The following is a 12,684-nucleotide window of genomic DNA, read 5'->3' on the forward strand; positions in this document are numbered from 1 at the left end:
CAGATTAAATACATGATGAACTTCACAGGGTGGTGAAAATGCTAATTTCCGATAAATATTGGGGATTTTACTCTGGTGACATGAACTATACTTGACTCCCGTTTGACAAATAAAAAATATTCCGGGTTTTAACCAGAATAATCTCATCATGTAGATTTGCCTATCCGCCTAGCCTACCCGCACTGGAGGCTATCTGCGAGCTGTTGGTTATAGAGCACGTGCCAAGACCAGAGTAACACATTTGGTGTTTTTGTGACAAAACTAATGGTAGAGTTGAAAATGCGATGGAAACATATAGAACTTTAGATTTTCATTCTGTACGTGAAAATTTAAGCGAAAGGGCGTGAACAACTTCATCGCGCATTGATGTTTATCCACAAAAAGTCAATTTGGTGAAAACACACCACTTGTGGGAAAATACGCATATTTTCTTTTTGCGGATTCTATAGTATTTGCATGAACTCCTGTCGCCAATTAGATGGAAACCTAGCTACTGACTGACATTTTTTTGTGCAAGCGTCTGACATATTCAGACAATGTACTGTATAAAGTAATTTAGTTTTTCACTAGCCTACTGATACCTGTTCATATTCAAGTCAGTGTGATTGATTGAGTGGACCCCTTCCCTCTAGCAAATACAGGGGAAAATATAGGAAAATAACCAAATGAAATGGAAAAATGTCTGAATACAATGTGTTTAATATAGTATGAAAAGGTCGACGGTTTAATGCTCGAGCGCACCTGTTTTTCTTGCATCATCTCCTCATAATAATTGTCCGCTTTGAGAGAGAGGGTGGGGTGGAGGGGGTGTCGTAGAGTGTTGTAATATACACGAGAGGGAGCAGAAGATATTTCAGGATTTGGGGAATCACACGGAATTACTACAAGGGAGCGTTCGCCCTTCACGAATCCCTCCCTCGCTTCTAGTCCATTCCCTCTTCAACTAAAGCATTCGATTTCCGTCCTGCCTGCAGATCGTGACCGTATTGGATGAAGGATGCGCCGCTGTGCTCCAAGAGCGACTACCCGCTGCAGTGCGTGTGTTAACGTTTGACTGATCTGTCTATGTATGGGATTTTTCACTCTCTGCGGAGAGACAAGGAGCTGATAGGGTCCTGAGAGGGAAAACGTTAAAAATTGGAGGAATTAACTGATTTATGGACAGAAAAAAAGGTCACTGGTAACTACTCTTTCTTGTCCCGTGGATGATTTTTTCCCCAATCCGGCGCTAAAGGCGCGAAATGATTCCTGTCACGTTGCGCAACAACCAGCTGTCCTGGAGTCCGCTGGAGTGAATAGGTGCTCCGTGCACGTGAGAGATAGCGCAGCGCGCGGACACCTGCAGTAAATGTAGCGGGAATTCCCCTTGTTAACCGTCCGGAGAAGGTAAGTTAAAAACCTCTCGGAAGATATCTATCCATTTACATTATGTTTATGATTCTATATAGGTTACAGCCTACCATTAGCCAACCACCATTTCATCCACAATATATTTTTTTCATCTTTATTGTTAATTTATCTCTTGAATGATTATTTGTTTGTTTTATACATTGATATATATTAAAGAAGGTTGAAGAAATTGTTGAATTAACATTTTGAATTATGCAACATTAACATACATTTTGCAGTAGAAGCCATAGACATATGCCACACATAGCCACAGGAAGTAGGGGTGCTGAGGGTGCTGCTGTAAATCTTAAGGCATTTTTAACTCAAATACTCCTAGTATGTTGAACTAAAAGTCAATGAAAAGTAATTATTGCTTAAAATATTTATATGGTACTGACTCAAAACTAAATAAGTCACATCAATTCTACATTGTTAACCATTTTTGTAATTTTATCAGTAACTTATTTTATTCAGTGGCGGATTTAGGTATGGGGACATGGGCAGCCACCCAGTGCGGCATCTTGCCGGTGGCGGCACGGGGCGCCCGCACAAAATCATTTGGAATGGTGACTTTTGCGCGATCGGTTTTCTATCGCTCATTTGCACATCACGTCAATGATATCATGTCACCGTGTGGGACTGGGGGTCAATTAACCTTGTCGGAGTGGGCGCCCATATCCAGTTTGTGAGCTAGGCAGGCTACTGCCTGGAAAGGTCTCCCACTCAGAAGTAGAAGATGGGTAGGGGGCAGGGGTAGGTTGACCTCAGGTCTCCCCACTGGAAGCACGAGGTAGTGTGAGCGGGGGAATCTATCAAATAGTGCCCTTCTAACTTTGTACAGTACTAATGCATTAGTAAAATCAGTCACACTACGAAATGCTACCAAATAAACCACAATTCATTCATAATACTGTGAATATATAGTTTCACAGACATATTGTTGCATTTTTTTCTGGTTTGTGCAAAATCGTGAAGAATAATATAAAACCATTCTGCACCTCACCAAGGTGAATTGGTTTAGTCTTGGCTCTTGGTTGACAGTGTTGGGGATGGGTAATGCATTGATGCTTGAGTACCAAATCAACACAAATGGGTAAGAAAAGGTCTAAGCCATCAGTGCCCAGTTTCGGAAAAAGAGGAAAGAAGAAGAGGAGAAACGTGCAAAAGATAAAGGTATTGCAGCTATGTCATCTCTTTATGAGTATAATATTATGCATGAAATGAAAGAGGCTAGTATAACACTTATGTTTGTCAGCCTATGTTGCTATGTTGCTTGCTATGCAATTACACATAGGGTGACAAATTTCAGTCCAACTAGGTTACATAACATTGGATATCATTTCACACAGTTTCATCATGATAATGTGTGTAGCCTGCAGCAAAACGATTACAACCTAACTAGCACGTTATTGATTTGGTTAACTTTCATTGAGGTGACATCATAAAGGTTTTCTGTGATTGTATTGACTAGGTCCTGAACTCAGTAAGGGGAATTTCCAATGCTTTAGGCAAACTTATAAGACGTCTATTATGTTGAGATTTTGTATCTTTTGTGATACATTGAGTCTTTTGGGATGTCTTTTGTGCCTAGAATTAGCCAAGGTTGTATGGTTCATTTGGTTCCTATTCTGAAAGTTTGATAAATTGTGCATAATGACATGAATATATAATTGTGCAACAAATGTATTTAGGTTGTCAGAATCATACTGTATTTCAATGCAAATTCAAGGGCACTTCTGAAATATTTTGGAGCACACTCTGGCACTGGCCAGGATGAGGAGCCACATACCTTTCTCAGCCACACAGGTGTCTTCACAAATGTTGCCTGAGGATGAAGACCCATTTGCTTCCACTTCACTCCAGCAGGATTATTCAGGTGTGTTTGTGCGCACCCACACCTGTGTTTATGTGTGCATCCCTGCATAACATTAACAAAATAAATAATTTCCCTTTTGCAAAGTTTTAAGTTTCCATATTGTAGGTAACAGTGATGATTGTATAATTACTGGGTATGTATGGGACGGCAGGTAGCCTAGTGGTTATAGAGTGTTGGGCCAGTAACCAAAAGGTTGCTCGAATGAATCCCCGAGCTGACAAGGTACAAATCTGTCGTTCTGCCCCTGAACAAGGCAATTAACCCACTGTTCCTAGGCCGTCATTGTCAATAAGAATTTATTCTTAACCGACTTGCCTAGTTAAATAAAGGTAAAATTAAAAAAAAATATCTATAAATGTGGTGAATAATGTGTGTTAACTAATGCCCATGTGCTCTCCATTAGAAATGCCTGTAGCAGCATCCTCACCAAATCCTGCTGCTGAGGATGAACCACCGTCTACAGACCCTGTCTACAGACCCTTCTGACTGGCCTTCAGTTCTGACTGACAGAATTCGGACACAACTAGTTTGCAGAGGACCAAGTGAGGTACCACCAAACTTTGTTTTCCCAAGGAATGAGAGTGATGGAAGAAGTTGCCACCACCAGTATTTCAGGAAGACCCTGGTGAGTGGTAAAAACATCCCTAGAAGTTGGTTGGTGTATTCTGAAAGAAACAACAGCCTTTTCTGCTTCTGCTGCAAGCACTTTTCTAAGAAGAACATTTATTTAGCAAACTCAGGACTGACAGACTGGAAACATGCACGTTCTTTGCTGACTTCACACGACAGCAGTCCAGAACACCAACACTGCATGAAAACATGGAAAGAACTGGCAATGAGGATCACAAAAGGGGAAACAATTCATAAGCATGAGATGGCACTTATGTAGGCTGAGAAGATAAGATGGAGAGAGGTGTTGACACGTCTGACTGCTATTGTGCAGTCTCTGGCAATTAGAATCTGGCACAAAGGGGACACAGAAACACTGTACTCTCCATCAAATGGACATTTTCTCAAAGAGGTTGAACTGATGGCAAAATTGGATCCAGTCATGAAAGAGCACCTTAACCGTGTCCAAAAAGGGACCTCGAGTCACACCACCAGCTACCTTGGCCACCAAATGCAGAATGAACTCATTGATTTGTTGAGCAGCAAGGTCATTTCAATAGCAGTGAGTGACATCAAACTGGCAAAATTATTCTCTATAATTCTAGATTGCATCTCAGATGTCAGCCACAGTCAACAGTTGTCAGTTGTGATTATAATTGTGTCACTGAAGGAGGAGCCCCACATAAAGGAACATTTTATGGGGGTTTTGGATACAGAGGAGTCCACGGGCCAACATTTGGCATCCCTGATTCTCAAAAGATTAGAGGAGCTAAAAATTCAGCTGTGAGAGAGGCACTGATTGAGGTGAGGGATCAAAACAAAGACCCTGTGATAAAGATTGAAGCCCAGTCCTCGTCGGAGGAGGTGAGGAGACAGATCCAACATGTGAGCAAGCTGATGCAGTCTCCCAGTATGCATGTGGATGTTGCAGTCAGTCTTCTCAGAAAGACAGAGAGAGGTCTCAGCAGCTACAGGGCAACAGGCTTTATGACTGCACAAATGTCAGCCAAGGATATTGTGAGGGTATGAATGTTCTACAAGAAAGAAGGCTGAGTTCCACAAAGCGGCAATTTTCCTACGGATCATTTGATGAGCCTTTGAGTGATGTCCTGAAGAAGCTGGAGGTAACATTTTTCAATGCGGTTGTTGATGTTGCAACCTCAGCTCTTCAGGAAAGATTTTCCACATTGAAAAATGTGGGAGAGAAGTTTGGAGTGCTGTCAACCTTCCAAAGTCTCTCAAATGAGGAGCTGACAGAACATTGTGAGGCCTTTAGTATGACTGCACTATAAAGAACACTCCGACTTGGATGGCAGAGAGCTTGCACAGGACCTGAAGAACTTGCCTGACTTGCCATCAAAGACCATGACCCTGCTTGAGCTGCTGATATTAATACATGAAATGGAGCTCTCAGAATTGTATCCACATTTGTATATATACATTTGTATATATACTACAATTTGTTTCTATTTGTCTTTGTTACTTTTTGATATTTATGAGTCTTATTTTTATATTTATATGATTTTTATGTTATGATTAAATATTTATTTGTGTTGTTCCAAATGTCTGAATTAGAATTACAGTTAGTGCAGAATGGTGTTTTTGGGGGGGCTGAAGGGGGGGGTTCACCCAGGGAGCCATACAAGCTGGAACCGCCACTGACTGTATAAACTGAATACAGTAGATTACCGTAGAATGTACAGTAAAATACAGTACATTTGTATTGTGGAAAAATTATGGGCAGTGAAAGAGTCTCTGGCTAATTAACATAAGGCGTGTCTTGTAAGAGGCTATATTTTGTTGCATGTGTGAGTGATCATTCTGTACCCCCACAGAATATGGTAATATACTGTATTTTAGGTATTCTACAAACCTTTTCCTAAAAATATAGATGATAAGAAACACATTATTTTATTTTTTTACCGTTCTGGCGAATGTAATTTACATAGACTTTTTAGGGCAGACCAGGGCTTTTGGCATTGCTAGGTTGCTACGCAATAGCTTCACAATCCAGACCGGACACTGGGGGCCTGGTTTTGCCCTGTAATTACGGACAGTTTGGAAGAATTTGTTTAGACTTCTAGAAGTGCAAGTGATATGAAACACCTAGTATTCATTAATATGCTTTATACCACAGCATTGAATACTCGTTTCTGATTGGCTAGAAGGGCATTCTAGAATGGACATTAAAATCAGTGTGGCGGTTTCGGCACCAAGATCTTTGTAAGACACGGTTTACGCATACAAGCACACACCACCAATCCAAGTAAAGGGTTAAACCGGTTTATTACTACATTTACATTACATTTAAGTCATTTAGCAGACGCTCTTATCCAGTACTATCAGGCATCGTTAGCTTTCTTGATGTACAAAACTCAAAACAAACAGAGTAAACACTTCATCACCAGTGGATGGTCCTCCAATCTTGGTCTTTGGGGGTTCAATCCTTCTTGAAGTCATAATTTCTCTCCAATAACGTCCTACTCCTTCACCTGCCGGGGTCAAAGAAAAGACAACGAAAGAAAACCCAGGGCGTGGTTAACTGGAGACACTGATTGGTTTCACCTGTCTGTAGTTTGGCACTGATTACAACTGGAGGCAGGTGTGGCTGTTCTGCTGCAGACTAGAAATTTTCCCCTGAGCTGTCCGTGGTCCTGGCAGCCAAAAAACAAAGAAACCTCACAAGCACATAATGTCCATCCACCACACAAGCCCTGAAACCGCTACACCAGATAACTGGACAGTTGGAAAAGATATCTGGAAATTTGGAAAAGACATTGGGACACCTTTCATTCATAACGCGATATGCGCCCACACATGCAGACCGTACATGCTCCAAAGTTACAGAAAGCTAAACCATCAACTACACACACTGAAATTGTGTAAATTGTAAACGCAGGTCCAACGAGGAAAAAACTGAGTTTGCTAACTTGCATTGATTTGTTTTTGCAGAGACATTTTTTTTGCATCTGATCATGACCTACTGTTGCAGTCACGCCGCAAGTGACGCCATGCTGTCAAATCCCCCCACGTTTCTAGTTTGACCAGCTGTTTTCAGCAATGTTTTTTTGGGGAGGGTTGTCATATTGGCAGATTTGCTAGCTTCTAGCCTTTGATATGCAATGCAATCTCCTCATAATTAACAGTCAGTGTTGACGAGTGTCCTGACAAGAAGGCAAACCTTTCTAGCTATGCCAGGCAAAATCAGGCATTATCAGCTCATTGTTATGGATGTATCCAAATGAATGTCAATAGAAAATAGCAACTTTGCTGTTAATCTGGCTGTAGATGTTGTGACTGTGTTAGCCATAGCTAGCTGGCTAGCTAGCAAGCAAGGGATAGGAATGTTGAGCATTGCAACGAAACAAAAAGAACGGCTGGGTCCATAAATATCAAACTAAGCGAACAAGTGACTGGGTCGTGTCTCAAGCAAACCAAAATATCAGAAAGTATGAAAAAAAAAATTCAAATATCAACAGAAATGTTTTATTTCTTCCGGTAAATGTGTGCTTAGTATTGTTTTCTCTTGCATCTGTGGTATAAACAGCTTAAACAAACGCAACAGGATAAATTTAGCTGTTATTCTGGCTACAGAGGTAGTGACTGTCTAGCCGGAGCAAGTTGGCAAGCTAGCAGCAAGCAAGGGATAATAATGTTCCCACTGAGCATGTTAGACGAACATAAAGAACGAACGTAAATATCCAACTACTCAAACAAATGACTGGGTCGTGTCTCTAGCATCCAAAAGATGAAAATTGAAATATCAAAGAAAAGTAAGTACTTCTGCCGGTAAATCTGTGCTTTCATATTGTTTTCATTGGCAAATGTGATATGAACGGGATAAACGCCTCCGTAGTGTACATTACCTTGGAAAATTAATTCCGCAAAAGGACTCGGCTCCGCCTTGTCCCGCCACATCAACCATTATTTCCAGAGTAATGTACAGAATGTCTGCGTTTACATAATATGCAAATTCCTACAGATAACTTGCTTGCTTTAAAATAGTTTAGAAATAATATTCTCACAGTTTAATAGTCACATTTACTGTATTGTACTGCGTTTCATTGCTCTGGCATCAAGTTACTGTGAATATCTCAGTATTGAAGTGGCCTTATCCAGATAGTCAGCAATATTTCATATTGTTGTATTTACAACAATTTTGAAGACCAATGTATTCTGAACTACAACAACATTTTCAGTAATGGTTACATAAACTTTTTACTTGCTATGACTGTGATGTTTTTTATGAACCTTGGTTGAACGCACTGACTCTAACTTCCTAAGGACAAGAGCACCCGCTAAATGACCAAAATGTAAATAAAAAAATGTCAACTTGCAAAGAACATGGGGTAATATGTTGCTGCATGTGTAATTCCAGTAATATACTGTAAAATAAATTACAGTAACTTATTAGCCAATTGCTCCCAGTAAGTTATGGTACATTTTACAGGAAATGTTTTACGTTGTATTTTTTGGAATCGTTTTTAATAGCTATGTTTTTTTACATTTAATACATTTTATTTCACCTTTATTTAACCAGGTAGGCTAGTTGAGAACAAGTTCTCATTTACAACAAGATAAAGCAAAGCAGTGTGACGCAGACAACAACACAGAGTTACACATGGAATAACATGGAATAAACAATAAACAAGCCAATAACACAATAAACAAGTCAATGACACAGTAGAAAACAGAAAGTCTATATACAGTGTGCAAAAGGCATGAGTAGGTAGGCAATAAACAGGCCATAGTAGCGAAGAATTACAATTTAGCAGATTAACACTGGAGTGATAAATGAGCAGATGATGATGTGCAAGTAGAGATACTAGAAAACTAAATAAAAACAGTATGGGGATGAGGTAGGTATATTGGGTGGGCTATTTACAGCTGGACTATGTACAGCTGCAGCGATCGGTTAGCTGCTTAGATAGCTGATGTTTAAAGTTGGTGAGGGAAATTTAAGTCTCCAGCTTCAGCGATTTTTGCAATTCTTTCCAGTCACTTGCACCAGAGAACTGGAAGGAAAGGCGGCCACATGAGGTGTTGGCACACATGAGGTGGCATTGAGGGTGATCAGTGAGATATACCTGCTGGAACGTGTGCTGGAACATGTGTTGTTGTCGTGACCAGTGAGTTGAGATAAGGCAGAGCTTTACCTAGCACAGACTTATAGATGATCTGGAGACCGTGGGTCTGGCGACGAATATGTAGTGATAGCCAGCCGACTAGAGCATACAGGTCGCAGTGGTGGGTGGTATAAGGTGATTTGGTAACAAAACGGATGGCACTGTGATAGACTGCATCCAGTTTGCTGAGTACAGTATTTTGTAGATGACATCGCCGAAGTCGAGGATCGGTAGGATAGTCAGTTTTACTAGGGTAAGTTTAGCGGCGTGAGTGAAGGAGGCTTTGTTGTGAAATAGAAAGATGATTCTAGATTTGATTTTGGGGTGGTGATGCAAGTCGGGCGGGCGGGTGCGGGCAGCGAATGGTTGAAAAGCATTCATTTGGTTTTACTAGTGTTTAAGAGCAGTTGGAGGCCACGGAAGGAGTGTTGTATGACATTGAAACTCGTTTGGAGGTTAGTTAGCACAATGTCCAAGGAAGGGCCAGAAGTATACAGAATGGTGTTGTCTGCGTAGAGGTGGATCAGGGAATCACCCGCAGCAAGAGCGACATCATTGATATATACAGAGAAAAGAGTCGGCTTGAGAATTGAACCCTGTGGTACCTCCATAGAGACTGCCAGAGGTCCGGACAACAGGCCCTCCAATTTGACACACTGAACTCTGTCTGCAAAGTAGTTGGTGAACCATGCGAGGAATTCATTAGAGAAACCAAGGCTATTGAGTCTGCCGATAAGAATACGGTGATTGACAGAGTCGAAAGCCTTGGCCAGGTCGATGAAGACGGCTGCACAGTACTGTCTTTTACTGTCTTTTGGCGGTTATGATATCGTTTAGTACCTTGAGTGTGGCTGAGGTGCACCCGTGACCGGCTCGGAAACCGGATTGCACAGCGGAGAAGGTACGGTGGGACTTAAAATGGTCAGTGATCTGTTTATTAACTTGGCTTTCTTTCGAAGACTTTAGAGATGCAGGGCAGGATAGTGTCATGATGTTGGCCTGGGGGTAGGTTTATGACAGTCATAAATACCTCTCCCCCTTTTTCCTCTCTCTACCCTACTGATGTTACATTTGCAAACCCCTTGGTTAACATAGAGATTCTGGGAACATCAGAAGGTGGGGGGGAATGAACTATATTCTGGTAATCTGACCAATTGAACATATGCGGTGGTACTTAATGAATATGATGTCAGTTCGGTTGTCATCTGAGATATTCATATCAATGATAAGATGACAAACTCTACAGTGGAAAGTCTACACATCAGAGTTATCGGATTCACATGGAATTGTTGTTCAATTTAACTGTTAAAAGATGAAATTATTTGTGATGGGATGAAATGTGATTTTAGCTTCTATAATATGAGATTTGGGTTTTCATAAGGTTAGGGCTCTTCTCAATCAGTGGCCTGCCCTTGTGAAGGGACATGGGCTATAAAACTTTTCAAACACGCCCTCCTCTCCCTTCCTATATAAAGCCTTTACGACAACATAACTTCCTGTTCATAGGATGTGAGGACGACGGTCCGATGTCAGAATGGTTCAGATAATAACTACAGAACGAAGCCAACATCAGCGTGTGCTTTGGTTGCAAATGGTATGAACTTTGAACTCTTATTCACTACAGAAATGATACCTCCTAGCCGTTGAGTTAGCAACTGCAGCTGCAAACGAGGGTTAGGAAGGAACAGACAGAGTATCCCATCTATCACACAACAACGTTACTACAACGTATCCAATTGACCACCAGAGACATTCTTCAAAGGACAAAGGACTCGGTTTGGCAACACAGCCTTCCATCTACCACCAACCTACTGAAGCGCAGCTCAGAGTAAATATTTATTCCATTTTCCTTTTCCAAATGGGCGGTAATTTAGAATGCATAAGATACTGTATTTCCGATAGCGCAACTTCGCCCTTTGTTACTCCATCATCCCACTCTTTCACTCAAACCCAGCCCTTTTCTTTTGTGTAACCAGCTGTCATATCGGTTCCGCCCGCTAGGGACGTTTTCCTTTATGACGTAATTTGTAATCAAGTTATGATTAATTATGCGTATGTGTAATTCTGTGTGATTAGTTAGGTATTTAGTAAATAAATAATTAAATCCAATTTTGTATTGCTGATTCAACTTGTTAGCCAGGGTTCATGAAGTTAACCAAGAATTTACAACTTTCAGATGAGACTGAATTTAGGTGACGATTAATTTTGACTGCTATTAATGTAAAATATTACTAGGTCTTTAAGAGTTTATTCGGAAGATAACAGCTCTATAAATATTATTTTGTGGTGCCCCGACTCTGTAGTTAATTACATTTATATGATTAGCTCAATCAGGTAATATTAATTACGGAGGAATTATTTTATAGAATAGCATGTCATATCACTTAATCCGGCATAGCCAAAGACACGAGAATAGATATAGGTCTATAGCAGTTTGGATCTAGAGTATCACCCCTTTGAAGAGGGGGATGACCGCGGCAGCTTTCCAATCTTTAGGGATCTCGGACGATAAGAAAGAGAGGTTGAACAGGCTGGTAATATTGGTTGCAACAATGGCGGCGGAAAGTTTTAGAACGAGAGGGTCTAGATTGTCTAGCCCAGCTGATTTGTACGGGTCCAGGTTTTGCAGCTCTTTCAGAACATCTGCTATCTGGATTTGGGTGAAGCTGGGGAGGCTCGGGCGAGTAGCTGCGGGGGGTGGGGGGAGGGCTCTTGGGTTGGAGTAGCCAGGAGGAAGGCATGGCCAGCCATAGAGGAGGGCTTATAGAAATGTTCGATTATCATGGATTTATCGGTGGTGACCGCGTTACCTAGCCTCAGTGCAGTGGGTAGCTGGGGGGAGGTGCTCTTATTGTCCATGGACTTTACAGTGTCCCAAAATGTCTTGGAGTTAGAGCTACAGGATGCAAATTTCTGCTTGAAAAAGCTAGCATTTGCTTTCCTGACTGACTGCGTGTATTGGTTCCTGACTTCCCTGAACAGTTGCATATCGCGGGGACTATTCGATGCTATTGCAGTCCACCACAGGATGTTTTTGTGCTGGTCAAGGGCAGTCAGGTCTGTAGTGAACCAGGGGCTATATCTGTTCTTAGTTCTGCATTTTTTTGAAAGGGGCATGCTTATCTAAGATGGTTAGGAAATTACTTTTAAAGAACGACCAAGCATCCTCGACTGACGGTATGAGGTCAATATCCTTCCAGGATACCCGGGCCAGGTCGATTAGAAAGGCGTGCTTGCAGAAGTGTTTTAGGGAGAGCGTTTGACAGTGATGAGGGGTGGTCGTTTGACAGCGGACCCATAGCGGATATAGGCAATGAGGCAGTGATCGCTGAGATCCTGATTGAAAACAGCAGAGGTGTATATGGAGGGCAAGTTGGTCAGGGTAATGTCTATGAGGGTGCCCATGTCTACAGATTTAGGGTTGTACCTGGTGGGTTCCTTGATGATTTGTGTGAGATTGAGGGCATCTAGCTTAGATTGTAGGACTGCCGGGGTCTCAAGCATATCCCAGTTTAGGTCACCTAACAGAGCGAACACTGAAGCCAGATTGGGGGGGGGGCAATCAATTCACATATGGTGTCCAAGGCACAGCTGGGAGATGAGGGGGGTCGATAACAGGCGGCAACAGTGAGAGACTTATTTCTGGAGAGATTAATATTTTAAATTAGAAGTTCTAACTGTTTG

At 41.5% G+C, this 12,684-nt stretch overlaps 1 protein-coding gene across 1 annotated transcript in view; it reads left to right on the forward strand.

Annotated features, from left to right (window-relative positions):
* Positions 1 to 1,368: 1,368 nt before the first annotated feature.
* Positions 1,369 to 12,684, forward strand: part of LOC135527488 (G-protein coupled receptor 22-like) — a 68,765-nt gene continuing 57,449 nt past the window's right edge. The window contains exon 1 of the mRNA XM_064955998.1: positions 1,369 to 1,386. The gene's annotated coding sequence lies outside the window, so the exon portion shown is untranslated. The remainder of the gene's footprint in view (positions 1,387 to 12,684) is intronic.

Source organism: Oncorhynchus masou, chromosome 5 (genome assembly GCF_036934945.1).
Source record: "Oncorhynchus masou masou isolate Uvic2021 chromosome 5, UVic_Omas_1.1, whole genome shotgun sequence".
Taxonomy (NCBI): domain Eukaryota; kingdom Metazoa; phylum Chordata; class Actinopteri; order Salmoniformes; family Salmonidae; genus Oncorhynchus; species Oncorhynchus masou.